The 13,397-nt window shown below is 44.8% G+C and overlaps 1 long non-coding RNA gene across 1 annotated transcript in view; it reads left to right on the top strand.

The window, feature by feature from the left end:
- Positions 1–12,111: 12,111 nt before the first annotated feature.
- LOC148137768 (uncharacterized) overlaps positions 12,112–13,397 on the top strand; it is a 31,212-nt gene continuing 29,926 nt past the window's right edge. Inside the window, exons 1-2 of the long non-coding RNA XR_015754172.1 lie at positions 12,112–12,233; positions 13,183–13,286. This is a non-coding gene — a long non-coding RNA (uncharacterized LOC148137768). The remainder of the gene's footprint in view (positions 12,234–13,182; positions 13,287–13,397) is intronic.

Genomic DNA, 13,397 nt, shown 5'->3' with positions numbered 1-13,397 from the left:
CACTCAGTTCCTGATCTTGTTACAGACTTGATTCACAAACTGACAAACAGCTGAATTCCAGAGGTGAGGTGAGGGTGATAGCCAAGTCCCACTCCAAGACCACTATTTCGACTTCAGTGATACCACCCGACCTCACCACAGTCTCAGCTCATTTACTGAAACTCTCATTCATTCATTTTGCTAACTCTAGATTTCATTATCTCAACCCACTCCTGGCCAGAATCCCACAATCACCCTCCCTCTAATCTCCAGAATTATTGAAAACTCTACCGCCCAAGTGCTCACTTGTTCCAGAACTTGCTGATCCATCAAAAGGCTCCCATTTATGAGCAACAACAATTTACTTTCACACCCTAGACTTAATTCCTGGCTGTAATCATTCCTATCTCCCTGCACCACACACCCTTTCATATCTCAAGAACTCATTTTAGTTTAGACTCCCAATGATGTGTTTATTTTTGAGTTCAGCTGTGTGACTGTTTCGATACATTCCAAGTCAGCATGGTCTGGAATTCCCACCCTCTAAGATCTGCTTTCTTCCTTTAAGGCGTTACTGAAAAATTGCATATTTGGCAATGGTTTTGGTCACTGGACATAATATTGTCCAGCTGTAGCCTTATGTCAAAAGTTCTCAATATTTTTGTGAAATTAAAAACATGTTGATTTGTACAGATATCTTCTACTTTTCACTATCGCTGAGTGAATAATCTGTAATGTCTCTTACCCAACCACGTTGTGGGCGCGCCTTCACCATTCAAACTGCAGCTGTACAAGGACGTCAAACATCACCCTCTCCACAGGCAACACGGCTTTGGCAATGATCACTGGTGTCTGTGGAAGGAGAAATACACATGATGTTTCAGGGAGTGCAATGTGAATTATAGGGAATGAAAATGGTGCAGAATGTGACTGTCAGAAATGGAAGAAAAATCCACTCACTATTGGAAAAAAGAATTCTTGACTGTCAAAGATATTGTGGAAAAAATAACCTGATAATGGAGCAGCATACGGTCAGGAGTCGGGCAGCAGTGGACAATTCATTTACAAAAAGGTCTGTGAACGTAGTAGTAAAATATTAAACATGGCAAAAATACACTCATGTGAGACTGAGGAAGTTCGATAACGAACAAGTGGACATCAAGGAGCCCAGAGGTGAATCAGAGCAGTGTTCACTTTTATGATCCCACAGTCAGATGTCTAGCACAAAAACAGACTCTTCAGTCCAACCCATCTATGCAAACCAGATATTCTAACCTAAACTATTCCCATTTGTCAGCACTTGACCACCATCCCTCTGAACCCTTCCTATTCAAATGCCTTTTAAATGTTACAATTTTGGTTGCCCTTTAGGTCCTTTTGAATTTTCCCCTCTCACCCTAAACCTATATCCTCTAGTTCTGGGCTCCACCACCCCAGGGTAAACACCTTGTCTATTTACGCTATCCATGCCCCTCACGATTTTATAAACCTCTTCAACATCACACCTCAGCCTATGACACTCCAGGGAAAATGGCCCCAGCCTATTATGCCTCTCCTTGCAACTCATATCCTCCAACCCTGGCAACATCCTTAAAAAATCAATTCTCGAGGGGATCCAAGATGGTGCTCCTCCCAAAACTTGGGTACAGTGGGTCACCCACCCCCTATCATGCTCACCAAATCATTTATAATAGTTGTGTAATTTAATTAGTTGTGTAATATTATATTTAAACAATTTAATCCTAAATTAAAATGACTAAAGGGAAGGGAGCCCGCAGCTCTCAGCAAGCAGGAACCCCTCCCCAACCCTCTCCAACTGCAGCAGAGGCGTCCACAGCCGCCCCGGGGGACTTACCAACAGTAACAAGCCTTGCAGAAATGATTTCCAAGCTTGACTCGAAGATCGATGCCTTTATTGCAGAATCCAGAAATCGTTGGGAGTCGCTCTCGGCCGCGCTGCAGAAGCACGACCGAGAGATTCAAGAAATTGAACGCCGAGTCGGAGGGGTGGAGCTAAAGGACGCGACCTCCGAAAATACCGCTCAATTGGCTGTGGATCAGGTCCGGACTTTCGAGCAGCGAGTCCGGACCTTGGAAAATCATATTGACGACCTCGATAATCGAGGTCGTCGAAAAAATATTCATTTGCTGGGCCTTCCTGAACAGGAAGAGGAAGGCCAGCTTACAGCATTCCTGGAGCAGTGGCTGCCACAACTCTTAAATCTGCAAGCTGGATCAGGCCAGGTAAGGGTGGAATGGGCCGACCGGGTCGCAATACGCGGGCCCGGCTCGAACCAGCGCCCACGCCCGGTCCTGTTCCGGCTGCAGAGCTGCAAGGAGAGGCAGATACTCCTAGAAGCCTCTAGAAATCTCGGAAAAGACCCCCAAGCCATGATCTGCAAAGGATCCAAGATCATGCTATTTCAGGACTTTTCCCCGGCTCTGGTTCGAAAGAGGAAGGCATTCGACGAGGCGAAGAAGCGTTTAAGGGACTTAAATATTCAGTACTCCTTACGCTACCCAGCGACATTACGCTTTAACCATGAAGGATCCGTATATAACTTTGGATCACCAGAAAAGGCTAAGGAATTCTTGGACTCTCTAAGATCAACTGTAAGACATAATGGATGTTAGTCTGCCTTCCCCCCCTCCCCCCCCCCCCCCTGCTTTGGTTTATATCCCCCCCTTTTTTCCCTCTTTTCTCTTACCTTACTGTTTAATATTATCATGGAGGGTGGGGAGAGGGATTTGATTTTCTCCCCCCCCCCCCTTGGGGTTGTTTTCTGTTATTATTTTATGTCTATATGAGGGATGTATGTATGTATGTATGTATATATATATATATATATAAAAAGCTGGGGGTTTGGTTAATGTTGGTGGGGTTGTTTTCCCCTTGTTATTTTGTATTACTATATTTAATTATTATTTGTTGAGGTGGTAATTTTATAGTTATATGTTTATATATGGTATTAACATTACCAAATATACCCAGGTGTTGGTATGGGTGGGGGTAGGGTGCTCACTGTTAACTCTAGCTTTGTATTATATTTGAATTCTCCTCATTTTATTGAGGAGTGCCTGGGTCAAGGGTGGGGCATTGGTTGGGAGAGGATATGAGGGACTTTTGGAGAGGCAGTGACGCCCCTTGGGAACAAGGGGGAAAGTCTCCACTTAGATAAGTTTTATTTTTTTTTATTTAGAAATAGCTTTTTACTGTATTGTTGTGGGTGTATTAAAGAGGCTTTATTTTTGTAAATTTTACATGTTCTACGCTCAGGATGTTCTGGATAGGGTTCCCCCTCCCGAGGGGTCTCGGATTGGCCCAGAGGATTATGGTTGATCAGTCGGTTAAGTGGTGCACCTGGAATGTCAAGGGGAGTAATTCGCCACTCAAAAGGAAGAAAATATTATCAAATCTTAAGAAGGAAAGAGTTGATAAAGCTCTCCTACAGGAGACACACCTGTCAGAAAAAGAACACTTGAAATTACGACAGGGCGGATTTGATCAGGCCTTTTTTTCTTCTTTTAGCTCAAAAAGCAGGGGAGTTGTTATTCTTGTTCGGAAGAATTTCCCTTTCAAAATCCTAAAGCAGATAAAAGACGAATCTGGACGATATATCTTGATTTAAGCCCTCATCAATGGAGAGGAATATGGGATTTTAAATTTGTACTGCCCCCCGGCACACCCCTTTAAATTTATAATGGAAGCCTTTTCAAAATTGATGGCTTTTGATGCCCGTCATATAATTATAGGGGGAGACTTTAATTGTATTATGGATCCGGAAATAGATAGGATTCCCAAGAGTACTGCAGGAGTATCTCCCAGATCTAGACAATTGATGGATCTGAACAAAGAATTAGGATTAGTAGATGTATGGAGATGTCTTCATCCACAGGGTAGAGATTTTTCTTTCTACTCTAATCCACATAAATGTCATACCAGAATTGATATGTTTTTTGCCCCCTCGATTTTTTTAAATTCCATATCATCCTGTAAAATAGGTAGTATAGCAATTTCAGGAAACTCAGGCGAGGAACAATGGGACATCCCCTCGGCATTGGCGTATGGACCCCTTCCCAATGAAAGATAGTAAATTTGTAAAGTACTTCTCTCAAGAATTTAAAACTTTTTTAGAAATTAATTCAGTTACAGCTAGCAACCCGTCAATGATGTGGGAGACCATCAAAGCTTACACGCGAGGCTTGATCATCTCCTACTCAGCGACCCAGAAGAAATTAAAGGGAGAACAACAGCGTCTGCTTGAAGCCCGCTTAAAAGCGGCTGAAACACCATACACTGATAGACCTTCTATTATTAAATTGCAAAGGATTACAGCTCTTAGGACAGCTCTAAACACTACGCTTACTCAAACGGCTAAGAGGGAAATATTATTTGCAAAGCAAAGGTTATATGAATATGGCGACAAACCGGGTAGATACTTTGCATTTCTTGCAAAGAAAAAAAAGGCCCCTCAGACTATTACGTCTATCAAGGAAAGTACGGGTATTTTGACTCATGATCACAAAAAGATTAATGCGATCTTTAGAGAATTTTATTCTGAGTTATATAAATCACAGGGTTGTGAAGATAGGACAAAGAGGATGCAGTCATTTTTAAAAATTTGACTTTTCCAGGCCTAACTCCGGAACAAGTATCGGTCCTAAATGCTCCTCTTACACCCCAAGAAATAGTTGATGCAATTAGGCAACTTCAAAATGGTAAGGGGCATGGCCCAGATGGTTTTCCAGCTGAATTATGGACATGTAAAACTATGCATATAGTCAGGGCTGTCTCCCGCCTTCGCTGAAAGAGGCAAGTATCTCTCTTATCCTTAAAAAAGGAAAGGACCCAGAAGATTGTACATCATACAGACCAATATCCTTGCTAAATGTAGATCTTAAAATCCTCTCTAAAACGTTAGCACTGAGACTAGAAAGGATACTGCCACATATTATAAAGGAGGATCAGACGGGGTTTATTAAGGGCCGTAGATCATCCAATAATGTAAGAAGGGCTCTGAATATGATTCAAGCTTGTCATCAGGGAAAGATACCAGGAGTAGTGGTTTCATTAGACGCGGAAAAGGCATTTGATAGGGTCGAATGGTCATATTTGTTTTACACATTGGAGAGGTTTGGCGTTGGACAGGTGTTTACCAAATGGGTCTCAACATTGTATAGTGATCCCAAAGCAGTTGTGGTTACCAATGGATTAGGTTTGGATAGCTTCAGTGTGGGTAGGGGCTGCTGTCAGGGATGTCCCCTCTCGCCATTGTTATTCACGCTAATAATTGAACCACTAGCAGAAGCTATATGAGCTGATCCTAATATAGTGGCCCCAAGGATTGGTACAGGTAAACATAAAATTATCCTTTATGCAGACGATGTTCTTCTATTCCTCAGTAACCCTTTGATGTCCATACCTCGCTTAATCCAAGTTATTAATACATTTAGTGCATTCTCAGGCTATAAAATTAATTTTTCAAAATCGGAGGCTATGCCAATGGGTGGCCTTGCTATGATACCCCGCTTAGCGGACGGATCCATTTTTCTCTTTCGCTGGTCCATGGAGGTCTTCTTATATTTAGGCATTTTTATTACTCCAGTATTTGGTCAGTTGTATAAGGCTAATTTTGTGTATTTATTGGAAAGGATAAGGCAGGACCTCCAGCGATGGGGAGACCTACCAATTTCCTGGTTGGGTAGAATAGCACTAATCAAAATGAATGTCCTGCCCCGTCTCCTATATCCTATGAGAATGCTTCCGGTGATGCTGCCGAGGACGGCTTTATGTAAATTATATGGCTGGCAGGGTTCCTTTATCTGGAATCATAGGCGGCCCCTCATTAAGCTGAAGAAGCTACAGCTTCCACAGGCAAGGGGTGGATTGGACTTCCCAGACTTTAGGAAATATCAGTTAAGTTCCCTATTAAGTTACATAGCTGATTGGGTCTTGTCTGATCCACAATCAATCTGGTTGGACATCGAGGCTTCTCAAGTAAAATACCCACTTATTAACCTTTTATTCTCAGACAAGAGGAAAATCATTACAGATCACTGTAAAAACCCTATAAAACTAAATACAATCAAGGCTTGGAATTTAATGCGGCAAAATGAGGGCAATTCACATTAAACATCCCCCTATGCACCGATAGTGGGAGCATGGGGATTCCAACCGGGGTTAACAGATGCCACTTTTAAACTCTGGAGATCCAAGGGTATCTCATTTCTAGGGGATCTATTTAAAGACGGGGTCCTGATGTCTTTCGAACAGCTGCGTCAGAAATTCGGATTACCCAATGGAGACCTCTTTCGATACTTCCAAATTCGAGATTATATACAGAAGAAGACTATGTTATTAGATAGTCTTTATAAATCCGATAGAGAATGCAGTGTCCTACGACCAGTGGAGGTATCTTCCATCAGTACTATTTATCATTTACTACATGATGAAGTATCGGGAGATATGGATAATCTGCTTAAAACATGGGATCAGGATCTGGGACTAGAAATCTCCACAGAAACGTGGAATGATATTTGGAAAAATGCTAGAAGAATTACTATTTGTAACAGAACCCAGGCTATCCAGCTGAAGATACTTCATAGGGCCCATATAGCACCGGTTCGATTGGCAAAATTTAAGGCAGGAGCATCTCCAATGTGTCCCCAATGCAAAATAGAGGTGTGCACTCTTGTACATTGCTTATGGACCTGTCATAAGATCCGTAGATATTGGACTAAAGTAGCAAGTACCCTGACAGAAATTTTAGGAACGGAAATTAAAGTGGACCCTGTATCTCTCCTCTTGGGCTTTTCGAACTTTCCCTCCCTGGACACGTACGGGAAGAGACTATTTTCTATTCTTTCTTTCTGTGCAAGGAAAAATATTTTGGTGAACTGGGCGGCTGAGGGCCCCCCTGGACTTTCAAATTGGCACAGACTAATTATGGAATGTATTCCCCTTGCCTTCCTTACAAATATGGTGCACCGAAAGACCGAATTATTTTATAAAATATGGCAGCCCTTTTTGAATTACATAAATACAGATATTTCGGCTATCCTAACAAGGGCTTTTATTTAATTGAGATTACAAAACTGGCTGGTCCGGGGCCCCTCGGGGGAGGAATCCCGCAAGAATACGTGTTTTATTATATCTGATGCTTTCACATCCCGAGCATGTAAGAGACTTAAATATACACTCTGGTTAGTTGTAGGTTAGATTAGTAGATAGTTGAGTTTTGTTTAGTTTTTTTTATTTTTTTCGGTTTTTTTTTGTTGTTGTGTTTTTTTTTGTTAAATTTTGGCTATTGTATATTTGAGCTAATTGTATATCAATGTTTATATCTGAGAGTTTTGTTTATTTTTGTAAACTTGTAAAAATGTTAAATTTCTAATAAAAATATCTATTAAAAAAATCAATTCTCAAACCTTCCATGTTTCAGTGCCTCTTTCTGATAAGAGGGAGATCAGAATTGCGCACCATATTCCAAAAGTGGCCCAACCAATGTCCTGTACAGCTCCTTTACTCAATGCTCTGATCAACGAAGGGAAGAATACCAAACAATTTCTTCACTGTCCTATCTACCTGTGACTCTACTTTCAAGGTACCATGAACATGCATTCCAAGGTCTCTTTGTTCAGTAAGACTCTCCAAGACCTTACAATTCAGTGTGAGTCCTGCTCTGATTTGCTTTTCTAAAATGCAGCAACTCACATTTATCTAAATTAAACCCTATATGCCACTCCACAGCCCATTGGCCCATCTGATCATTATCCCATTGTATTCTGAGACAACCTTTATCACTGTCTACAATACCTCCAATTTTGGTGTCATCTGCAAACTTACGAACCGTACCGGCTCTATTCACATCCAAATCATTTAAATGGATGAAGAAACAAATCCAGAAAAAAAAATCAGTTTCTCTGGGTTTGAATGTGCTCTGGGTATATCCTGCCCTATGACTCTCTACCAGGGAGGGCTGCACATGCACACCTCTGAACTTTGCCCCCGACAAAGCTGGCGGCCGCGCACATGTCCAGTGAATCTTTGCCCCAAATAAAGATGGCGGCGATCACATGATCAGGTTATTTTCCAGTTTACTGCAAAAACGGGACTGTAAGTTTCAAATTGTATTTTCCGATGTGAACCAAATGTTTGTAAAACATCTCAGCCCATACCAACACCATTTCCCTCCCACTACCTGCTGTTTATTTCTTTCCTTACCAACAGCTCTCCATCCACACGTCCCGCACATCCGCGCCCACCGTGAGGTTGATCATGCGGTATAGTCTAGTCCCATCCCTCTTTATTCTGATTGGTCGGAGGACCAAATGCCCCGCCAGGTCCTCCAGCTCTGCCCCTGCCTTTCCAATGGTCTTCCGCTGACATCACCCACCAGGGGCCCATTGTTACCTGGAGAATGCGCACTGCTTCGTGGCTTTTGTTGCTGTTTATCAGTTACAAGAGTGAGGCACAAAGTTAAAACCACACAACCACTTGATGAAGAAGCTGCAAAGCGAGTGCTTCCAAATAAACCTGTTGAGCTTGCTCTGCCATTCATTAAAATCATGGCTGATCATTTTTGGACGCAGAACCATTTACCAACGTTCTCACCATATCCCTTAATTAATTAGTTATTCCTTTTAAAAAAGTTACCTTAGCTTTAAAAACATTTACTGAACTAGCATCAACTACTTCCCTGGCCAATGAATTCCATAGAGGTCAAGAAGTTCCTTCTCAATTCAGTCCTAAATTTGCTGCCTCTCATCTTCAGGTGATGCCCTCTGGTCCTGGCTTCACCTGCCAGTGCAAACATTCTCTTCACTTCTATTTTATCCATTCCATTCATTATTTTATATATTTCCCATTCTTCTGATTTCCAATAAATATTTCCCATTCTCTGTTAAGCCAACCCCCTCAACTCCAGAATCAACCTAGTTAACCTCCTCTGCACCCCCTCTAGTGCCGGTGCATCCTTGAGCAAGTAAGGAGACAGCCCTCCAATCCCTCTGCTCCAATCCTAACCTCACCATTTCACCAGCAGATAAAGGGGGCGCAGTGGTAGTCTGGCGCACTGACCGAACACCACTGAAGCCAAACGCCAACTCGAGGACACCTCTTCCTACTGTCCCCTCGACCATGACCACACCCCCCATCCCCAAACCATAATCTCTCACACCATGCAGAACCTCATCACCTCAGGATATCTCCCACCCACAGCTTGCAACTTCACAGTCTGGGAACCCCACACTGCCCGGTTCTACCTCCTTCCCAAGATCCACAAGCCTGACCACCCTGGCCGACCCATTGTCTCAGCATGCTCCTGTGCCACTGAACTCATCTCTACCTACCATGACACTGTCCTATCCCACCAGTCCAGGAACTCCCCACATACGTTCGAGACACCACCCCCACCCTCCACCTCCTCCAAGACTTCTGTTTCCCCGGCCCCCAACGCCTCATCTTCACCATGGATATCCAATCCCTCTACACCTCCATCCACCATGACCAGGGCTTCCAAGCCCTCCGTTCTTTCCTCTCCCGATGTCCCCAACAGTACCTTTCCACCGACACTCTCATTCGTTTGGCCGAACTGGTCCTCAACCTTAACAATTTCTCCTTCGAATCCTCCCACTTCCTCCAGACCAAAGGAGTAGCCATGGGAACACGTATGGGCCCCAGCTATGCCTGTCTCTTTGTTGGCTACGTAGAACAGTTGATCTTCCGTAATTACACCGGCACCACTCCTCACCTCTTCCTCCGCTACATTGGTGACTGCATTGGCGCCATCTCGTGCTCCCGCGAGTAGATTGAGCAATTCATCAACTTCACCAACACATTCCACCCTAACCTTAAATTTACCTGGACCATTTCTGACACCACCCTCCCCTTCCTGGACCGCTCCATCTCCATTAACGACGACCGACTTCACACTGACATTTTTACAAACCCACCGTCTCCCACAGCTACCTGGATTACACCTCTTCCGACCCTACGTCTTGCAAAAATGCCATCCCGTATTCCAATTCCTCCGCCTCCGCCGTATCTGCTCCCAGGAGGATCAGTTCCACCACAGAACACACCAGGTGGCCTCCTTCTTTAGAGACCGCAATTTCCCTTCCCACGTGGTTAAAGATGCCCTCCTCCAACGCATCTCGTCCACATCACGCACCTCCGCACTCAAACCCCACCTCTCCAACCGTAACAAGGACAGAACGTCCCTGGTGCTCACCTTCCACCCCACTAATCTTTGCATAAACCAAATCATCCGCCGACATTTCTGCCACCTCCAAACAGACCCCACCACCAGGGATATATTTCCCTCCCCACCCCTTTCTGCGTTCCGCAAAGACCGTTCCCTCCGTGACTACCTGGTCAGGTCCACATCCATCACAACCCACCCTCCCAACCTGGCACCTTCCCCTGCCACCGCAGGTATTGCAAAACCTGCACCCACACCTCCTCTCTCACCTCTATCCAAGCCCCTAAAGGAGCCTTCGACATCCAAAGTTTTACCTGCACATCCACTAATATCATTTATTGTATCTGTTGCTCCCGATGGTGTCTCCTCTACATTGGGGAGACTGGACACCTCCTAGCAGAGCGCTTTAGGGAACATCTCCGGGACACCCACACCAATCAACCCCACCGCCCTGTGGCCCAACATTTCAACTCTCCCTCCCACTCTGCCGAGGACATGGAGGTCCTGGGCCTCCTTCACCGCCGCTCCCTCACCACCAGACCCCTGGAGGAAGAACGCCTCATCTTCCGCCTCGCAACACTTCAACCCAAGGGCATCATTGGGGACTTCAACAGTCCCCTCATCTCGCCTTCCCCCGCCTCATCCCAGTTCCAAACTCAACACTGTCCCTGTGACTTGTCCTGACTTGTCCTGTCTGCCTATTTTCTTTTCCAACTGTCCACCCCACCCTCCGACCACTCCCGACCTATCACCTACATCCCCTCCCCCACTCACCTATTGTACTCTATGCTACGTTCTCCCCACCCCCACCCTCCTCTAGCTTATCTCTCCACGCTTCAGGCTCTCTGCCTTTATTCCGGATGAAGGGTTTTTGCCCGAAACGTCGATTTTACTGCTCCTCGGATGCTGCCTGAACTGCTGTGCTCTTCCAGCATCACTAATCCAGAATCTGTACCCCACCACATCACTTTGCCCCACAATCGTGGTATCTGGCTGTGCACAAGGAGGAGTGGCACAGTCTGTACTGGGATGCCCTGGGGCCCTGAAACACATGGTAAAGACTAAAATCACCAGAGCACTGAGAGCCCCACCACATTGTTTGCATGTTCTATTGTTTTTACTCTGTTCCTGCCTTCCCTTGTTTTTTCTTAATAAAGTTGTTATTACACACACCTGAACAAGATGTGAAATAAACTCAGGCCTCTCGATCCAAGATTCGGGATACTTTCACCACATGACAAGGCATCGACTCTAACTTCCCTTGTCCCTTAGCCTGCTGAGTCGCGTCTGAATCAACTCCGCAATTGAGAGGAAGGGGCGGAACAGGAGGACCGAGCAGCGGCCGGTCGTCTAACCAGAGTGAGCGAGGAGAGGGGCAAAGCATTCTCGGGGAGTGAACGCTTCAGGATTGGTCAGAAAGCAAACTATTTTGCAGGATTGATCATTTTCACTACATAGTGGAGCATTAAACCTCTCCCATGAATCAATGTGAGATATTTAAGAAATAGTTGAGATGTAAATCTGATAACGTACATTAGGGAGATTTAAACAATCCTTAGATAAACACATGGGTGATTTTGCAATAGTGTAGGGGACGAGCTGAGAATAATTCACAGATCGGCGTGAATAATTCACAGGTCGGTTTACACAACTCGAGTAAGAAATTTATTTTCAAACTCCCAGAATGATTGGTAATTTACATAACCTGGCTAATATGGTTAAATTGGACCGAATAATTTATTTACATAGTAATCATCTCAATGACTGTAACTCGACAGACCAATTGTTAATGACTAATATTTCACCCATGATCCTGTGCAGTTTTGAATATTCTCTATAAACTCACCGCTAATCTCAGACGCACGCGCAGTTTGGTTTCTATGTAGAGCATGCGCAGTGTCGCATTGATCATGTGTGTGAGAGAGAGAGAGACATGGAGCTGCTTTCTCCGGCAGCGGCTGCGATCGGCTTCAGAGAGCGGCGCTAGGGGCCGGTGTGTGTGAGCCTCGCTGGGAGAAAGGAGCGGAGAGATTTCACAAGTCCTGGATAGAGGTAAACAAAAACCGAAAAAGACCCTCCAGGCCCGGGTAAGGAGGAGGCGGTCTCTGATCAGGGAAGCGGCCCAGGATCACGGCCGCCATTTGTTTGAGGGAAGAGGAAGCGCTCAGGGCCGCCATCTTGAGAAGGTCAAGGTGCAGGAGGGCGGGGCTCTCGGGGTCTGTAGAACAATCAGAGGAAAGGGAAGACCCATTGTTCCTGATTAATCCCACGAACAAAGCGTCACTGGGCGGTCCCGCAGGAATATCCTCTCTCAGTCCTGCTGGGATGGTTCACCCAGTCAGAACCAGTAGCTCTGTCCTTCCTGCAGCATCTGTCCCTGGAACATTGAGCTGCCTGTCCTGTCCCTCCCTCAGCTGTGTTTCTGTAATATTCCTGTCCCATCTTAGGTTACTTCACTAAAGACAGGAATGCACCCGAAGGATTTTTCTTAACATCAACAATTGTTTAATACTCACTTACACGTTTTTAATTACATCGTTTTTGAAGCATTTACTTCACATTCCATCATTTGCAATGGTGGGATTTGAACCTGTGTCCAGAGAGCACTTGCTGAGTTTCTGGATAAATTGTCACACAATAATGCCACTAGGCTATCACTTCGCCTGCTCACAGTTGTGTATCCCAGAGCAACATGAATCAAAACCCTTTCTTCCTGCACAATTGTTTGACCTGGCACTTTGGTGATGTGACTCAGTGCCTCTCCATGTGGTATCCCTGACTGTGTGGGTCTAATTGCTGCCTCTGTCAGCGTCTCTCACCTTTGAAGCTACTCCAGATCCTGAGCCAACAGAATTCTCCACTCCAGAGAGATGAGGCAGCACAGGTCAGGAATGTAGACTGGGATTTTCCAGATCTCTGTGGGCTCAGTGCCATTCTATTTGTGTAACCCTCAAAGCATTAGTCTAATTTCCCATTCTGCCTATTTCTGTGTCTTCTACAGGTACTCATGGAGTTCCTGACTCAATAGACTTGCCATCTGCTGGTTGGGACGATGATTAGTCAAAGTCAGGGAGGTCGGGAGTCTTCAATAAATCCTGCTGCCAGGTAAGATCATTCCAGTGCACAAAGCAGAAAGTAACAAGGGTGATCCAAACATCAGCTAACAAGACATGACATAAGAAAGTGCTGGAGGGGGAGCACAGTACAGACACACCC

The sequence above is a fragment of the Chiloscyllium plagiosum genome, unplaced genomic scaffold (genome assembly GCF_037043375.1).
Source record: "Chiloscyllium plagiosum isolate Xiang-an unplaced genomic scaffold, Cpla_swu_hap1 HiC_scaffold_42, whole genome shotgun sequence".
Classification (NCBI taxonomy): domain Eukaryota; kingdom Metazoa; phylum Chordata; class Chondrichthyes; order Orectolobiformes; family Hemiscylliidae; genus Chiloscyllium; species Chiloscyllium plagiosum.
Note: the sequence above shows the minus strand (reverse complement) of the source record. Positions and strands in the feature narration are given on the sequence as shown.